Source organism: Enhydra lutris, unplaced genomic scaffold (genome assembly GCF_002288905.1).
Source record: "Enhydra lutris kenyoni isolate GAN:26980312 unplaced genomic scaffold, ASM228890v2 scaffoldscaffold2, whole genome shotgun sequence".
Lineage (NCBI taxonomy): Eukaryota > Metazoa > Chordata > Mammalia > Carnivora > Mustelidae > Enhydra > Enhydra lutris.
The window spans coordinates 16021123-16038666 of NW_019154086.1; the positions used below are offsets into that span (position 1 = coordinate 16021123).

Genomic DNA, 17544 nt, shown 5'->3' on the forward strand with positions numbered 1-17544 from the left:
CAGTCCCTGATACTTATTATTTGCCATATGATTGTAAGTCTGAACACCCTCATTTCTAAGATATACTTTGATAATTTACATTTTCACAACTGACACTTTCAACTCCTGGCCATTGTATCAAGCACGAGATTATAGATTTAAATAAACAAAATCATCAAATTGGTTTTACTTTTATAACACACTTGGATATACTAATTTTAAATAAAAACAAGCAGCTGCCTCTAAGTCCTTTGCTTCCAGAATTATTTAGAATTTTATTTTTGTAAAATTATAGATTTAGGGGCGCCTGGGTGGCTCAGTGGGTTAATCCTCTGCCTTCAGCTCAGGTCATGATCTCAGGGTCCTGGGATTGAGCCCCGCATCGGGCTCTCTGCTCAGCAGGGAGCCTGCCTCCACCTCTCTCTCTCTGCCTGCCTCTCTGCCTACTTGTGATCTCTCTGTCAAATAAATAAATAAAATCTTTAAAAAAAATTATAGATTTATATGATTAAAGAGCATATTCAGACAAAAATGTCAGAGTGGAGAATCTGGGAAGAAATGCTGAAATTAGAACTTAAGTCCCAGATACGCCATTTACTAAATGTATAACCATGAATAATAGATTTATTTTTCTGATTTAATATCTATTTATGAAAATAAAATAACATGATGTTCTTTTTTATTAAAATATAACATGTAAATTACATTGAAACTTATTATTCTATCTTAAGAAGTGCTTTGGCCATTATACAAAAAACTTCCAAAGTATAAGATTTACTAAGAAAGGCAACATATCCTGGCGATCAAAAGTAATAATGATAACTTTAGTAAATACTTATATAGCCCTTTTATTTGCCAGAAGCTCTTCTAAGCACTTTCTGTGTATTATTGTAAAATACCCTTAATAAAATATAGCTACATACTATTTCCAATTTACAGATGAGAATCCTGAGAAACAAAATTTAAATTATTTATCCAAAGTCATCAAAAGATATATATATATCTACACACACACATACATACACACACACACACACATATATATATACACACACACATACATACATACACATATATATTTTTTTCTATTTTTTTTTTAATTTTTTTCTTTTCAGTGTAACAATATTCATTGTTTTTGCACCACACCCAGTGCTCCATGCAATCCATGCCCTCTCTAATACCCACCACCTGGTTCCCCCAAACTCCCACCCCTGCCCCTTCAAAACCCTCAGATTGTTTTTCAGAGTCCATAGTCTCTCATGGTTCACCTCCCCTTCCAATTTCCCTCAACTCCCTTCTCCTCTCCATCTCCCCTTGTCCTCCATGCTATTTGTTATGCTCCACAAATAAGTGAAACCATATAATAATTGACTCTCTCTGCTTGACTTATTTCACTCAGCATAATCTCTTCCAGTCCCATCCATGTTGCTACAAAAGTTGGTTATTCATCCTTTCTGATGGAGGCATAATTCTCCATAGTGTATATGGACCACATCTTCCTTATCCATTCGTCCGTTGAAGGGCATCTTGGTTCTTTCCAGTTTGGCGACCATGGCCATTGCTGCTATAAACATTGGGGTACAGATGGCCCTTCTTTTCACTACATCTGTATCTTTGGGGTAAATACCCAGTAGTGCAATTGCAGGGTCATAGGGAAGTTCTATTTTTTAATCATATATATATATTTCTTATCTGATATATATATATCAGATAAGAAACACCCTAAATGTTTACTGGACAAATAATATTAATTTTTTAAATGTATTACTACACTTTTCAAATGTCTTTTTTAAATTTGCTGAACTTTTTAAACTCTTAACCCTAATTGTGTGTGACATATTTCCCTTCTAGATATCACAAAATCTATTTCCCTCCTGTGAAATTCACAAAACAATTTTCAGATGCATTCTTGGGTTGTGCCCATGTGTTAAGCAAACCTGTAATTTTGATGCATTAAGATACTAAGAGATACTAGTAAGTGAAAACACATATTAAATTTTGAGTACATAATCTTATTTTACTCTAAATTATAAACATGTTTTTAGTGCTAAGTCATATGGACTTAAAGTCTATAGATCTGGGGAGCTCTGATAAAAGCTAAATTCATTTGGAGAATACACTTAGAAGTAGAAAGCTAGGGTAGATTACTAACTAGACTTACAAATTCCAGAAAGTGCCACAAACTAAATGAAACAGATGATTTGGAATAATAGCCAAGTCATTGTATTTTTTTCCCATATAGTTCTTTGATATTCCTGATGCCTGCATATTTTTAATGTTAGAGCTCTGCTGCTACACACAGACATATTTCTTTATTAGAAATACAAAGAGGAAAAAATACATAGAAGCAGAACTATCCTTTTTCATGAGAAAATAAAAGGACCAATTTTGATCTTACTTTTTAGAGCAAAGTTAAGAATCACAGACTACCCTCTTTGCCTTCTTCAAACTATTCATTAGTATAGCATCTTAAATTCACTTAATCCAATAAAGATTATATTTACTGGAATAAAACATAATTCTTTCTTTCTCCCTCCTTCTCTCCCTCCATTTATTCCTTTTCTTTATTAAATTTATCTAAAAATTAGAATATAACCAGACTACAAACTTTCAGGAAAAACAAAAAAAGCAGAAATACCCTTCAACTGCATATTAAGTACCTAAGAAGTAATACTTCTAATTTATCTCCTCCTAGTCTTTTTCTTCCACATAATATTTCATGTAAATGTAAGCACAGGGTACATACTCTATTTGAATCCTGATGTTTATACTTACATAATCATATATATGTATATGTGATTATTTGTGTGTATAGTATGTGCATGTGTATAGGTGTGTATTTATTTCTTAGCCAATTTAATAATTAAATAAAAGTAAAAAGTAAATGAATTCTGACCTAATTATCCATTACTTCTATTTTTTCTAACAATAATAATGAGCATATACTCATAAAGTTTCACAATACCTTAGGAAAGTTATATTAAGATCTCCAGAAGTGAAATTATTGAGACAAAAAGTACAAGATTTTTAGGTCATCAATATGACTTAAATTTATGGTTTACAAGCTTCTAGGAAAAAGATTGTTCTGGTTATACTTCATCAGCAAAATATGCTCACATACTTTTGCCAGTATTGGGTTTTATAGTTTTTTGTTTTCTTAAAAAACATGATAAATGAGCAGGAGGTTGGAGAGATGGCAGAGTATGAAGACCCTGATCTCACACTATCCCATATTTACAACTAGGTATCACTCACATCTATGTAAATAAACTAGAGAGTAATCTGAAGACTGGCAGAACAAACTCTACAACTAAATGTAGAGAAGGTACACTGGAGGTTGGGAAGGGCAGAAAATGTAGTGGGGAGCTCCCTCTGGTATGGAGGAAGCTGCAGATGCAGAGAAGGCAGAGAAATGGTTCCTCACACCAGGGAGCCCACATGGGGAAGACAAATCCCAATAGTGTTTGGCTTTGAAAACCAGAAGGGCTGAATTCCATGAGTTTGTATAACCCGGTAGACTTGGAAGTTGGAGATTTATAAGTCAGATGGCTCAGCACTACAGGAGCCTGGAGGGCAAGTGATAGGTTGGTTCCTGCCCTTAAAGAGATAGCAACCCATGGTGAGATAACATAGAAGTGGCAGTTTGCACAATGCTTGAGGCAACAGAAGAGAGATCTGTTAAATGGATTTTGGAGCATATTGGGGGACTTCTCTGGGAATAAAGGAGTTGACATATGCCATTTTCCTCCCCCGCCCTGCAGAATAAACACAGGGCCACCTGTGGGAGGCAACGTTGCAGAGACACTTGCTACCTAACCTGCTAGCATAACACCATGCCAATAAATTCTCCTAAGGACTCATTTTCTCCAACTCTGCTGGCCTGGGCCCTGAACTCAGCACAAATACACCATACCCCCAGCTCCACCATGTCCCAGCTTTGGGGAATCTGGCCTAAAACCAGAAGTTCAATGCAAATTTTGCCAAAACTGCTGCCCTGTCCCCAAGTACCCCTCAGGTAAGCCCCCCCCTCCACCGAGCTGGCCCGTCTGGGTCCAACTAACACAGACAGCAAGCACAGAGCTCAACAGGCAAAGAATTGCAGAAGACTAGACTGAAAAGAAAAGCAATTAAGACACAACAGTTGGGTGCAAGCAACACAAAGAGAAGACTACCTGAAGCTGCTGAACAGGGTTCTAGTGAACAGGGGATATTGCACTGCAGGGCATTACAGGATCTCTTCTTTCTAAAGCCAGTACTTTCAAGAGCAGGATATGTAGATGACTTTCCTAACACACAGAAACAGACAGAGAGGTAGACAAAATAAGGAGACAGAGGTATATGTCCCAAATGAAAGAATAAGACAAAATCATAGCAGGAGATATAAGCAAAACAGAAATAATATGACTGATAGAGAATTTAAAGTGATAATCATAAGGATACTCAAGGGACTTGAGAAAAGAGTAGAGGACATCAGTGAGGCCCTTAACAAAGAGATAAAAAATAACATATCAAAGATGAAGAATTCAATAAGTGAAATTAAAAATACAATAGATGGAATAAATAGTAGGCTACAGGAAGTAAAGGAATGTGTCAGTGTGATCTGGAGGATTGAGTAATGTAAGGCAAACAGGCTGAATAGGTGAGAGACAAATACTGCATAATGAGACAAGACTTAGAAAACTTAGCAACACCATCAAGCATAATAACATCTGCATTATAGGGATACCAGAAGGAAAAGAGATAGAAGGGGGGGTGCAGAAATGCATTTGAAGAAATAACAGCTGAAAACTTCCTGGGAAGGGAAACAGAGATCCAGATTTAGGAGGCACAGAGATCCCCTAACAAATTCAACCAAAAGAGGTCCACACCAAGAAACATAGCAATTGAAAAGGCAATAAATAGTGATAAAGAATTTTAAAGGTTGCCAGAGGGGGGGAAGGGAGTTACATACAAAGGAAATCCCTTCAGGCTATCAGCCAATTTTTCAGCAGAAACATTGCAGGCCAGAATAAAGTGGCATGACATATTCAAAGTGCTACATGGAAAAAATCTGCAGCCAAGAATATCCAGCAAGGCTATCATTCAGAATAGAAGGAGAGATCAAAAGTTTACTAAACAAAAGTTAGAAGAATTCATGACCAGGGATGCCTGAGTGGCTCAGTTGGTTAAGCATCTGTCTTTGGCTCAGGTCATGATCCCAAGGTCCTGGAATCAAGTCCCACATCTAGCTCCTTGCTCAGTGGGGAGCCTGCTTCTCCCTCCGCCTGCCACTCTACCTGTCTGTGCACATGCTTTCTCTAACAAATAAAGAAATATTCTTAAAAAAAAAAAAATCACGACTACTAACCAGCCCTACAAGAAATGTAAGGGGTACTATATGGCGGGGCGGGCGGGGGGAGAAGAGAGTAAGAAAAAAAGAAGTACAAAAGCAAGAAAATTAAATATATCTGAAAAATAAAAGTCAAAAGAAGCATAAAATAAAAGAAAGTAAAATATGATACCAAATATCTGAAATGTGGAAGGGAGAGGAGTAAAGAATGGTTTCAAAATTAAGCAACCACCAACCTTATGTATGCTGCTATACACAAAAGATGTCATAAAAGAACTAAATGGCAACCACAAATCAAAAAACAGTAATAGATATGTAAAAAATGAAGAGTAAGGAATCCAAGTATTTTGCTAAAGAAAACCAACTAATCATGAGAACAAGAAAAGAAAGGAACAGAAAGGAACTACAAAAACATAAAACAAGTAAAAATTGGCAATAAATACACAGAATCAATAACTTCTTTGACTATAAATGGACAAAATGCTCCAATAAAAAGACATATTCTGGCAGAAAGGATAAAAAACAAAACAAAGAAACAAACAAACACAAGACCCATCTATGTGCTGTCTAAAAAAGACTCATTTCAACCCTAAAGACCCATGCAGATTAAAAGTGACGAGATGAAGAAACATGTATCATGCAAATGGAGTAAAAAGGAAGCTGGAGTAGCAATATGTATATTGGACAAAATAGACTTTTAGAAAAAGGCTGTACCAAGGGACAAAAAAGGATACTACATAATCATAAATGGTAAAATCCAACAACAAGATATAACAACTATAAATATTTTTTACTGAATGTGGGAGCACCCAAATGTAGAGAGCAGTAAGTAACAAACATATAAGAAACAATCAATAGTAATACAATAATAGTAGGGGATGACAACACCCAACCTACATCAATGGATGCATCATTAAACAGAAAATCAACATAGAGACAGTGGCTTTGAACAGCACATTGTACCAGATGGATCTAACAGAGTCAGAACATTCCATCCTGAAACAACAAAATACACATTCTTTCCTAGTGCACATAGGACCTTTCCCAGAACAGTTCACATACCAGGCCACAAAACAAGTCTCAACAAATTCAAACAGATCAAAGTCATACTATGCATCTTTTCTGACCACAGTGGTATGAAACAAGAAATTAATCACAAGAAGTTCAATATCATGTTACTAAACAATTAATGTATCAACCAAGAAAGCAAAGAGGAAATTAAAAAATACAGGGTGACAAATAAAAATGAAAACACAATGACCCAGAATCATTGAAATACAGCAAAAGGTATTATAAGCTTCATTCTACAAAGCCAACATTACTTTGACACCAAAAGCAGATAAAGACAATAGAAAAAAAAAAAAAGAAGAAGAAGAAAGAAACTACAGGCCAACAACTCTGATGAAAATAGATGCAAGAATCCTCAACAAAATACTAGCAAATGGAACACAATAACACATTAAAAAATCATTCACCATGATCAAGTAGGATTTATTTGTGAGATGCAAGGTTGATTCAATATTCTCAAGTCAATCAATGTGATACATCACATCAATAAAAGAAGGGACAAAAGGCATATGATCATTTCAATAGATGCAGAAAAAGCATTTGACAAAATGTAACATCCTTTCATCATAAAAACCCTCTAACAATTTAGGATTAGAGGAAACATACCTCAGCATAATAAAGGGCATATGTGAAAGAGCCACAGCTAACATCATACTCAATGGTGACAAAATCTCCTAACAAAATCTCCTAACACAGTTGATGTCCACTCTCACCACTTTTATTTAACATAGTACTGAGTGTCCTAACCACAGCTTTTAGACATGAGGAAGAAATAAAAAGCATCCAAATTGGTAAGGAAAAAGTAAATCTTTCACTATTTGCAGATGATGTGTGTGTGACACACACACACACAAACCCTTAAGTCTCTACCAAAAAAACTACTAGATTTGATAAATGAATTTAGTAAGTTTGCAGGATACAAAATCAATATAAGAAATTAATTGCATTTTTATATGCTAATAATGAAGCAACAGAAAGTAAGAAAGCAATCATATTTACAATCACACCAAAGATAATAAAATACCTAGGAATAAACTTAACAAAGGAAGTGACAGACCTGTACTCTAAAAACTATAAATCACTGATTAAAAATATTAAAGATGGCACAAACATTTAGAAAGATATTCCCTGCTAATGGATTGGAAAAATAAATGTTAAAATGTTCATATTACCCAAAGCAATCTACAGATTAAATGCAATTCCTATCAAAATACCAACATTTTTTACAGAACTAGAACAAAAAATCCTAAAATTTGTATGGAACCACGGAAGACTCAGAATAGCCAAAACAATCTTGAAAAAGAAAAACTAAGGTGGCGGTATCAGAATTTCAGGTTCCAAGTTACAATATAAAGCTGTAGTAATAAAAACAGTATGGCACTGGCGCAAAAATAGATGCATAAGATAAACGGAATAGAATAGAAAACCCAGGAAAAAGCCCACAATTATATGGTGAATTAAACTTTAACAAAGGAGGCAAGGGACACTTGGGTTTTTCAGTTGGTAACCATCTGCCTTTCACTCAGGTCATGATCCCAGGGGCCTGGGATCGAGTCCTGCATTGGGCTCCTTGCTCAGCCAGGAGGCTGCTTCTCCCTCGGCCTGCCACCCCCCCGGTTGTGCTTTCTCTCACTCACTCTTCCTCTCTCTCCCTCTTCCTCTCTCTCCCTCTCTGTCTCCGACAAATAAAATAAAATCTTTAAAACCAAAGAAAACAAAACAAAAACAAAGGCGGCAAGAATGTGCAATGGGAAAGACAATCTCTTCAACCAATGGTGTTGGGAGAACTGGACAGCTGCATGCAAAAGAATGGAACTGGAGCACTGGCTTACAGCATACACAAAGATAAACACAAATGGGACTAAGGGTCTAAATGTGCAAGATGACACTATAAAAATCCCAGAAGAGAGCATTGGTAGTAATTTCTCTGACATTGACCATAGCAATCTTTTTTCTAGATAGGTTTCTTGAGACCAAGTAAAAAAAGCAAAAATAAACTGGTATTTCATCAAAATTAAAAGGTTCTGCTGGTGAGGGAAACAGTAAAATGAAAAGGCAACCTACTGAATGGGGGAATATATTTGCAAATGACATCTCTGATAAAGGGTTAGTATCTAAAATATACAAAGAATTATATAACTCAACATCCCCCCAAAAGAAATAATTTAATTAAAAAATGAGGAGAATATGTGAATAGACATGTCTCCAAAGAAGATGTACAGATGATAAAGCAGATACACGAAAAGATGCTCAATATCACTCATCATCAGGGAAATGCAAATCAGAACCACAATGAGATTCTAACCATTCTAAAACCTGTTAGAATGGTTAAAATCAAAACCACAAAAAAAAGTAAGTATTGGAGAGGATGTGGAAAAATAGGAATTCTCATACACTCTTTGTAGGAGTGTAAACTGGTGCAGCCAATATGGAAAAAAGTGTGGAGGTACTTCAAAAAGCAAAAATAGGGGCACCTGGCTGGCTCATTCAGTAAGCATAAAACTCTTGATCTTGGGGTTGTGAGTCCAAGCCTCATACTGGGTGTAGAGATAACTTCAAAATAAAATTAAAAAAAAAAAAAAAGTTAAAAATAGAACTACCTTAAGATCCCATAATTGCACTACTGGGTATTTACCCCAAAAATACAAAAACACTAATCAAAGTGATATGCACCCTGATGTTTATAGCAGCATTACTTACAATAGTCAAATTATGGCAGCAATCCAAGTGTCCCTTGATAGATGAGTTGATAAAGAAGATGTGGTATGTATGTGTGTGTGTGTGTGTCTGTGTGTGTATTATTCAGCCATCAAAAAGAATAAAATCTTGCCATTTGCAACAGGGATGAAGCTAGAAAGTATAATTTAACACCTTAAAGAATCTGAAATTATTTTAGAAAACTAGGAGTTAATATCCCAATTCCAAAATAATTCCAAAATAACCAATATTGTAATTCTACCTTTGTCCTTTTGATCGATAATAGCATCCAATTTTGGGTAATTTATTAAATTCTACTAGTTTGACTGTTCTTTTGACAGTTACATAACATTTTATTTGCTGGTGTCTTGTAAATGCTTTAATATCTGGTTGAACTAGTTTTATAGTTTCATCAATATTTTCTTTACCTTTTGTATTTTCTTTAATAGTACAATTTGGTGGGGTTTTTTGATCCTGAAACTTCTAAAAAATACTGACTTTTTTTATCAAAATTTAACTAATTTTATATATCAAGATATATAAAATTAGTGTTTAACATTTTATTTAAAGAACCTATACATAGCTTGCTAAGTTTATTTCCAAATTGTTAACTTTGTTATTGTTTTTAGAATTTTTTTTTTTGAACATAAAGATGGCAGGAACATAGCAATGGTTTTCAATTTTCATTCTGTTGTTCTTTTTGAGCCACCTATATATATGCGTTGGGAGTTAGTACGAAAAATTATGTTACATACAAATAATCGTACTTTTATCTCCTCTCTTCCTATATATATTATTCACTTCTCTTTCATATCTCATTTCCTTAAAAAAAATTAGAAAGCAATTTTTCTTATTAATAATAATAACAGGAGTCCTAGGTTAGTTCTTGCCCTTTGTATCTAGTATCTTTATAGTTTTAGTGTATATCTTAATATGTCAAAAATATTTTACTACTCTTAATTTTATTAGGAATGATTAACATTACTAAATTTTTATTCCAATAAGTTAAATATTACATTATAAAATTAATTCAATTGGTGGTATCATGGAATTCATTTATAATATTTTTAGTTTCCATTATTGGCATTGCCCTGCAGTTTAATATTTGAAAGAGACATTCTTTTATGATAACAGAAAAAATTCTTATTTTTTTATTTAATAGAAAAATAGCATCTCCAGGAGATAGTATCAGGTAAGTAATGATCAGAAAATACTTTTTTTTTGGACCAAAAAAAGGTATTTATTAAACAATTACCCACCACTATATTTGACTTAAGCAAGCCAAATAGTGGCTGTCTCCACCTTCCTGATTTATTTTCAGCACTGAGGGCATCATTCTAGATCAAAGCCAAGGCCCCCAGGGAAGGTGACATATTCCTGGAAGTTTACCACCTGGTCCTTGCTCCCATCCAAGTCTTCCATCAGCTTTACAATGTCAACATCCCGCAGCTTTGGGCCAATGGTGAGCTTTTCCTGGATCACTGCCTTCAGCTCCTTGCTCAGCCTGTTCTTGTCGACTCCCCTGCCTGAGTACTTATGGAAGATGTCCATGAGGAAGCCCGTGGCCTGATTCATGGGGTATGAGCTCTGGTCTTAGAGCACGCAGCCAGACAAAAGTCAAAGGACCTAGAAAATACTTTTGAATAACTGAATTCCCCAAGTGGTTGATTTCTATATGTAAAGATACTAAAGATATAATCTCTGGTTCTCTTATATTTACTTAGTAATTATTTTTCACAAAATCAAGATAAAGCAGGATTTAGTTAATATATAGTTACCTATAACCTGCTGAATGATACATAAACAAATACCATCTGATATTATGTAATTTCTAGCAAGGATGTGGTGTCATATAAAGAATTTGGTCTTCACCACTTTGGTCCTTTCTTAGCCACTGCTTCCCAGGCAAATTACTTTCAGCCACACTGGACATTTCATTATTCCCTTGACCACTGTACTCTTCCACATTTCTCTGCTTTTATTCACAACATGTCTTCATTCTGAAACATTCTTTCTACATAAAACTATGCTTTTTATCTTCAAAGCCCTATCTTAAATCTTAATAGTTACTTCTTTAGCTTCCTCAATGAAAATACTAGTTTCATATAGCCACTTTTTTTTAAAAGAGTTTATTTATTTATTTATTTGACAGAGAGAGAGAGAGAGAGAGAGACAGCATATAAGCAGGCAGAGAGGCAGGCAGAGAGAGAAGCAGGCTCCCCACTGAGCAAGGAGCCTGACACGAGACTCGATCCCAGGACCCTGAGATCATGACCTGAGCTGAAAGCAGTGGCTTAACCGACTGAGCCACCCAGGCGCCCCTCATATAGCCACTTTCATGCTAATTTTATTTACATGTCTTTGACAATAGATTTTGAACTTATCTAGGATGATAACAGTGTCTACTTATTTTGGTATCCCCTGGAGCCATATAATAGGAGCTCATCAACTACTACTACTCAATGAATGAGTGATTTATAAGATTCTTCATTATAAATTTACCCTACCCCACATTGTAAATGGATTATATTTTCTACTAAAGAATGTCTAGTATAAAAGAAAAAAATATATTCCCTTGTTCCTATATTCCTCTTCTGTTTTATTATACTACAATAGAATGTTAGTATTATTGTCTTGTTACAGACCATGTTCTAGAAAGTAATGATATGATATCTCAAGAACATTCATGATCTCTAGCTCATATGCAGTATGAAATTGTGGCCTGGGCTCATATGGAGAATGCTATAGTGAAATTCTCCCTATTCATTTCTTTTCAGAAACACTAAAGGGAAAATATCACACGCCCACACCTGAGCTGCCAGTCCCCAGAGAGACTTGCTTTTGCATTTGCAATAAACTAAAAGGAGATTTCTTTCACAGTTGCTTTAGCATTATGAAGAATGTCCTTTTACGCATTTGGCAGAGATTTCTCACATAATCACATGGATGTTGTTCTTAGTGAACTACAGGTATACAAGAAGAAGAGAATTGTAAAATCAGGAAAAAAAAAACCAAAATAATAAATGGAATTCATGGGTGCCTTCTTTTCTTCTTTCATGGAAATGCAAGGTAATTCAGTCATGTCTTGTCAATTATTAATGCAATGTTTTTTTAATGCATGGATTATAAAATGAAATATTCTCTGTCTTCTGGCTCCGAATGTTGGATCTGAATTTAAATTTGCCCTTTTCATTCACTAGAGGCAGAGAAGCAAAGATGGGGAATGAAGAGAAAGGCACACACAGGGCAGACAATGGTGGTCAGCAGGAAACTAAAGCAGGTGGTAGAATCAGATGGCTAAGGAAGCTAGATAAATCCCACAGCCTTTAGTTTGTCTTTATTTAAAACCCTGAGGAGAAGCAGTTTAAAAAAGATTATAAAATAGCAAGGTTTATAAACAATTTAGTTGCCTAATAGACTAACAGCAGTTTAAAGTACGATTGTATTACCTAATGAAAACTCAAAGTAGAGAAGCATCATGAGGAATGCTAACTTTTTTAAATAAAAATACCTGAAATTTTCTAATTGTAAAGTTGTTTTTGTGAATGTTGGACAAGTCAGAGGTTTAGGTGCAGGGAAAAAATAACTTTGGAATTTAACAGAAACTACCAACTACAAATAATATAATTTAGCTGCTGTGGGAATTATAAAGCATGCTGAAATAGTTATGTGAGGCCCTCGAATGGTGCTACGGTATATGTCTACTGCTTCTCCAAAAGTTGTGCCTAAGATACTACAGGAAATAATTACAAAGTTTTTGAGGTTCAAGTCTAAACAAAGGGAATCAAATGCTTTTATTGTCATGCAACATTTTGAAACTGACAACACATAATAACTTGTGGTTTGCAGTTAACCAAGCAAATAATTTGACTCAATTTATATGTTTATGTTATATGTTTAGTAAACATAATTCAAACAGCACCATAATAATAGAGTATTTTGAAATCTATTACAATAATACAAACCATATAATTACATATTTATGCTAGTTACTGGTAGACAATGGAACATAAGCACAGAATACAAATGCTCAGGACAAGGTTGGTAAACTCAATAAAAAATGCCACAAATGATAGGGGTCACTAATTCAGATTTTTCAAATGTCAGCTTCTCTCATAGGATCTCATTTGAAAAGAACCAAGTCCATTCTTTTCTCTTAATGTAAACTGACAACTTTGGTATGATAAAAGCTACAGATAAGCAACACTGAAGGTAACAAAGAGGGAAGGTATCTAATCAACAAGGAATGGAGTCAAAGTCTGTTATTTGAACTAAAGACGGGGGCACTCACTGATAACAGTAGTCTACTTTAGTATGATAATTGAACAATTTCCTATTTCATCTTTCTATTTTCTGATTCTTTTTTTTTTTTTGTCCAGCTTCAACTGGTCCATCAAATATCAGTCTGATTGGTATTATTTTATAATATCATGCTTTTGAATTTAAATCCAGTGAGCTGATTTAACAATAAAGTAACAATAAAAAAACAAACTTGGCTCTGTGAAATAGGAGCTAAAATATACTTTTTACCCATAATGCATAAAAGGGGAAAAAAACCTCCTACTACAATTTTAATAATTCAGCCAATAGTATAAAGTCCTGATGGACAAAATGAAATCAGCCAAGTTCCTAAACAATTCATTTGGATGCACTACCTTCACCACTAAGTTCTGTAAATGTGTAATCTTCACTTACTGTGCCTACAACATCACTCACTCTTGCCTGAAATTATACTTTGAAGAATAGGAGGTTACATAGAATCAATACATTCATAAACATCACCACTTGCTTTGCACTTGTTACCATTTAAGTATTAACATACGGCCAGTCCAGAAGAAAAAAAATAACATAATACTGCTAAGCTTTATGGAACTATTTCTGAGTATTAAGAGGCAATATTTCCTAGACTTTACCATATTACTTCAATATCTTAATTGGATTCTATGGTAATTTTAATGCAAACATATCATATTGGATTGCTGTGCCTCTTGCCAGATTTTTAAACTTGAAAATGAGTGTTTATATTGCTAAAATTAATTCAAATTGAGATTTCCAGATGTTTATATATGTGCACAGGTGTCTACTCTCCCCTGTTCCATATGCCCATTAAAAATGAATACTGGTATATAAAAATAAAAGAAACCTTACATGTGATGTGGGCCCCAAACCAAGAAACGGTGCCATTCCTAAGCCAGAAACAACAAAGCTTTTCAAGAGTGGAGGAACTAGGCTGATGAAGACAATGAGGGTAAATCTTCTGAGCTACTTTTTTTTTTTTTTTTTTAATTTATTTGACAGACAGAGATCACAAGCAGGCAGAGAGGCAGGCAGAGAGGCAGGCAGAGAGAGAGGAGGAAGCAGGCTCCCCGCTGAGCAGAGAGCCCGATGCGGGGCTCGATCCCAGGACCCTGAGATCATGACCTGAGCTGAAGGCAGCGGCTTAACCCACTGAGCCACCCAGACGCCCCTTCTGAGCTACTTCTGAGTAAAATTATTTTGCCTGAGAAATAAGCGGAGTAGGCTTTGGTTGATTTCCACAAAAATCTGTTCACTCAAAAAGGCTGGAGATGAGAATAGACAGAACATGAACCACCAGACTCTGTACAGATGGATTATTTTTCACTGTTGCTCACTGGTTCCACTAGCAAGCATCTATTCAAGGAAGCACCAAAGACCATTTCAAATGCCAGTGGCTAGAACAAGCAAAAGCCTGGCAGGGGCTTGACAACATGCACTGAAGTGCCATCGTCAGTATGATAGAAATGCCAGGCACTACAGCATCTTGTCTGCGGTATGGGATATTCATCATACTATAAACATCACAGCAAGTCTGGCAACGTACAGAGAGACCACTTAGAATAAAAAATTCCATTTCTGAGCACTAACTCTGTACTTATCTTCCATATTTTGGGAAATAATAGAAACAATGTGAGCAGATATCACTCCAATCTTTGACCAAACTTACTGACAGAAGTCAGATGTCTGAGAAGATTCTGCAATGTAAGAAACTGCAAAGGGATAGTCTGCTGGGTCAGGGCTACGGGATGCGTATGAAGCATTTATATCAAGAGATTAAGAAATAAATACATTTTCTTTCACAGTTAAAATAAGATTTAATAGAATGCTCCATCACAGAAATTAAAGCAAACAGTATTAGAAATGTAACAATATATGATCAGAACTAATTGTTTGGAATAAAAATGGTGCTTTTCAAATTTAAAATCAAAATGGATAAAGTGATTAGCAGATTGGGTACTACAGAAAATCAAAAAAATGAACTGGAAGACCAATTCAAGACGAACTCAAGAAATTCTCCCAGAACTCACAGGAAAAACAACAGTAAACAATGATGTAAAGGGTTAATTAGAGTCTCAGAAAGGGTATAAGATCAAACCTACTTTTAACAGAAATTCAAGGAGAACCATAAAAAAGGGAAAAAACATCTATGAAATCACCTCTTTCCAAACTTCAGAAGGACCCAAGTGTATAGATTTAAATGCTCAAGTTCCCCCCAAAAATGAAAAAATTGAGAGTAGCACCATCACTGCAAATTTATGAATTTCAAGATAGAAGAAAAATCCCTCCAATTATCTATGCTTGAAACCAAAAGCATGCTTACCTCAGATTCTGCATCTGTGTTACTAAATACTATGAACCACTTAAGCACTGTCTTTAAGGGTTTTGCGGGGAAATGTCTATTACCCAGTCGAAAGTATTTGTGTGAAAAGGCAACAGGGTGTATTTGTAATATATGCAAGTTATGTTAAACACATTCTATTCAGTAGAATAAAAATTATTCTCTAAGTGCTTGGGAGATAAAATAATGAAACAAAATCACCATCATAATATGAAAGTATAAATTGCTTAATGTTGAAATAACAGAACAAAATGTAAATAACTATTTTTAGTTATAAATAAAGACTATGCAAATCTCAAACTGCTTGAAAAATAGATGTAAATGTGAAAAATAATTATTCAATAAAGTAAAGCAAATTTACCAGTCAAGACTACATGAATGAGGGGCTCCTGGGTGGCACAGTCAGTTGAGTGTCCAACTCTTGGTTTCAACTCAGGTCATGATCTCAGAGCCCTGTGTTGTCCAGCTCTGCACTCAGCCTAGAGTCTGTTTAAAACTCAATCTCCCTCTCCTTTAGCCCTTGTGCCCTGTGCTCTCTTGCTCTCTCACAAATAAATAAGTCTTAAAAAAAAAAAAAAAGACTACATGAATAAAAGTTGAAAGTGATACAAGAAGGATGATATATATATATTTTTTAACTTGTATGGGGATAATACATTCAATATAGAAAATGACAATAAAAAAAGAAAATGGCAATATGGCAGCACATAGCAAAATTGCTTCTGAGATCATCCCTTTAAGTATTTTATAATTTTAAACATAAAAATTATTTAGGAAAATGACTGCAAAGAAGTAAAGTATAGGAACATAAAAATTAATATTGTCACATTTTCTTACAAAATAAAATAGAGGAGATCAAGTAAATTGAGGGAAAGACAGAACTGCTTTTGGTTCCCACTTAGAACTGAACATGTTGGGTGCCTGGGTGGCTCAGTAGGTTAAGCCTCTGTCTTGGGCTCAGGTCATGATCTCCGGGTCCTGGAATCGAGTCCTGCATTGGGCTCTCTGCTCAGCAGGGAGCCTGCTTCCTCCTCTCCCTCTCTCTGCCTGCCTCTCTGCCTACTTGTGATCTCTGTCAAATAAATAAATAAAATCTTAAAAAAAAAAAGAAAAAAAGAAAGACCTGAACTTGTCAAAGAAGTACTACAGAAACATGAAATGCATAATGTCTTTAAACACAATTCAAAACAAATTTTGTGGGGCACCTGGGTGGTGCGCAGTCAGTTGAGTGTCAGACTCTTAGTTTGGGCTCTGGTCATGATCACAGGGTCATAAGATCGAGTTGTGTGTGGGGCTCTCCGCTCAGCCCAGATTCTGCTTGGGTTTTTTTCTCTCTCTCTCCTCCCTCTACTGCTTCCCTACCTCTCTCTCTCTCAATATTTAAAAAAAATTTTGTGTGTGACTATGTAATTAGATTGTTAATACTGATAAAAGTAAATTTTATCAGAGTCATAAAAACATTTTTTTTAAAGCCTTTGAATTTTAATACAAGCTTCTTAAAGGAACTGTTCGTATTTGATTTACTTTGGCAGAGTATGTAGCACACACTAAGCACTCAAGTATTTGAGGGATTGAATGAAAATCCATTATAATAACCATTTAAATTTATTTTCATGTGCTTCCTTACAAAGGTGAGTCTATAATCTAAGAGACGTCACATTTAAATTCATTTAAAAAGTGATTTGGTTATGCATTTGTTCTGGGCACATATCCTTTAAAGAAAGAAAAAAAAAAGCTAATTCTGTGCTGCATTTATAGACCATTAGTTATATTTATTGAATGCTTACCAAGTGATAGCCCAAGTGCTAAGGGCTAAATCTCAATGAGTGGTACA

General features: G+C 35.0%; 1 protein-coding gene and 1 pseudogene across 2 annotated transcripts in view; both read right to left on the bottom strand.

Annotated features, from left to right (window-relative positions):
• The window catches only part of LOC111148153 (N-acetylated alpha-linked acidic dipeptidase like 2), a 1315835-nt gene that overhangs the window by 900366 nt on the left and 397925 nt on the right, over nt 1–17544 (bottom strand). The gene's annotated exons all lie outside the window — the stretch shown is intronic.
• On the bottom strand, nt 7685–10648 carry LOC111148976 (annotated as a pseudogene).